The sequence below is a fragment of the Arachis duranensis genome, chromosome 4 (assembly GCF_000817695.3).
Source record: "Arachis duranensis cultivar V14167 chromosome 4, aradu.V14167.gnm2.J7QH, whole genome shotgun sequence".
Classification (NCBI taxonomy): domain Eukaryota; kingdom Viridiplantae; phylum Streptophyta; class Magnoliopsida; order Fabales; family Fabaceae; genus Arachis; species Arachis duranensis.
Window position 1 is genome coordinate 73,816,331 of NC_029775.3, and position 2,564 is coordinate 73,818,894.

The window sequence follows — 2,564 nt, forward strand, 5'->3', positions numbered from 1 at the left end:
ACGCCAGAATGGATACCATTTTGGGCGTTTAACGCCAGGATGGCACAAGAGGGAAGATTTTGTTTTTAATTCAAATTTTTTCAAGTTTTCAAAATTTTTCAAAATCAAATCTTTTTCAAATCATATCTTTTCAATCATATCTTTTCAAAATCAATTTCTTTCCATTTTCAAAAATAATTGCTAACAATTAATGATTTGATTCAACATCTCAAGTATGTTGCCTTTTCTGTTGAGAAAGGTTTAATGTTTGAATCATATCTTTTCTTGTTAGCCAAGTCATTAATTTTCAAAATCAAATCTTTTTTAAATTGTTTTTCAAATCATATCTTTTCAATCATATCTTTTTAAAACTATAACTTTTCAATCATATCTTTTTAATCACATCTTTTTCAAAATAGTTTTCAATCATATCTCTTTAATTTCTAATTTCAAAATCTTTTTCAAAAATCACTTTATTTCTTTCTCAATTTTAGTTTTCGAAAATCAATTACCATTTTTTCAAAATTTCTTTTAATTAATTCACTTTAATTTTTGAAAATTTCTTCCCCTCTTCTCACATCCTTCTATTTATGGACTAACACTCCTCCTCAGTGCACAATTCGAACTCTGTCTTTCTTGATAAGTTCGAATTCTTCTACCTCTTCCTTCTATTTTTCTTTTCCTCTGACACCTCAAGGAACCTCTATACTGTGACATAGAGGATTCCATACTTTCTTGTTCTCTTCTCTTTCATATGAGCAGGAGCAAAGACAAAGGCATTCTTGTTGAGGGTGACCCTGAACCTGAAAGGACCTTGAAGCGAAAGCTAAGAGAAGCTAAAGCAAAACTCTCTGTAGAGGACCTAACAGAAATCTTCAAACAAGAAGAAGACATGGCAGCCGAAAACAACAACAATGCCAACAATGCAAGGAAGGTGCTGGGTGACTTTACTGCACCTACTCCCGACTTCTATGGGAGAAGCATCTCTATCCCTGCCATTGGAGCAAATAACGTAGAGCTTAAGCCTCAATTAGTTTCTCTAATGCAACAGAATTGCAAGTTCCATGGACTTCCATTGGAAGATTTAGCTGAATTCTTGCAAATCTGTGACACTGTCAAGACCAATGGGGTTGACCCTGAGGTCTACAGACTTATGCTATTCCCTTTTGCTGTAAGAGACAGAGCTAGGATATGGTTGGACTCACAACCTAAAGAAAGCCTAAACTCTTGGGAAAAGCTAGTCAATGGCTTCTTGGCAAAGTTCTTTCCACCTCAAAAATTGAGTAAGCTTAGAGTGGAAGTCCAAACCTTCAGACAGAAGGAAGGTGAATCCCTCTACGAAGCTTGGGAAAGATACAAGCAATTGATCAGAAAGTGTCCTTCTAACATGCTTTCTGAATGGAGCATCATAGGTATCTTCTATGATGGTCTGTCTGAACTGTCCAAAATGTCATTGGACAGCTCTACTGGAGGATCTCTTCAACTGAAGAAGATGCTTGCAGAAGCTCAAGAACTCATTGAAATGGTTACAAATAACCAATTCATGTACACTTTTGAAAGGAATCCTGTGACAATGGGACGAATCAGAAGAAAGGAGTTCTTGAGATTGATACTCTGAATGCCATATTGGCTTAGAACAAAATATTGACTCATCAAGTCAATATGATTTCTCAAAGTCTGTCTGGAATGCAAGCTGCACCAGGCAGTACTAAGGACGCTTCATCTGAAGAAGAAGCTTATGATCCTGAGAACCCATCAACGGAAGAGGTGAATTACATGGGAGAACCCTATGGAAGCACCTATAATCCTTCATGGAAAAATCATCCAAATCTATCATGGAAGGATCAACAGAGACCTCAACAAGGTTCCAACAACAATAATGGTGGAAGAAATAGGTTTAGCAATGGCAAGCCTTTTCCATCATCTTCTTAGCAACAGACAGAGAATTCTAAGCAGAGTCACTCTGACTTAGCAACCATGGTCTCTGATCTAATCAAAACCACTCAAAGTTTCATGACTGAAACAAGATCCTCCATTAGAAACTTGGAGGCACAAGTGGGTCAGCTGAGTAAGAAAGTTACTGAACTCCCTTCTAGCACTCTTCCAAGCAATACAGAAGAGAATCCAAAAGGAGAGTGTAAGGCCATCAACATGGCCAAATTTGGAGAGGAGAAAGAGGCAGTGAGCACCACTGAGGAAGACCTCAATGGACGTCCACTGGCCTCCAATGAGTTCCCTAATGAGGAACCATGAGAATCTGAGACTCACACTGAGACCATAGAGATTCCATTAGATTTACTTCTGCCATTCATGAGCTCTGATGAGTATTCTTCCTCTGAAGAGGGCGAAGATGTCACTGAAGAGTAAGTTGCTAAATACCTTGGAGCAATCATGAAGCTAAATGACAAGTTATTTGGTAATGAGACTTGGGAGGATGAACCCCGTTTGCTTACCAAAGAACTGGATGACTTGACTAGGCAGAGATTACCTCAAAAGAGACAGGACCCTGTGAAGTTCTCAATACCTTGTACAGTAAGCACCATGACCTTCAAGAAGGCTCTGTGTGACCTAGGGTCAAGCATAAA

General features: G+C 38.2%; 1 non-coding gene across 1 annotated transcript; it reads right to left on the minus strand.

Annotated features, from left to right (window-relative positions):
- Positions 1-1,264: 1,264 nt before the first annotated feature.
- LOC127747323 (small nucleolar RNA R71) lies at positions 1,265-1,372 on the minus strand. Its single transcript, XR_008009123.1, has one exon. It is a non-coding gene; the product is annotated as a small nucleolar RNA R71 (small nucleolar RNA).
- Between the last annotated feature and the right edge of the window lie 1,192 nt (positions 1,373-2,564).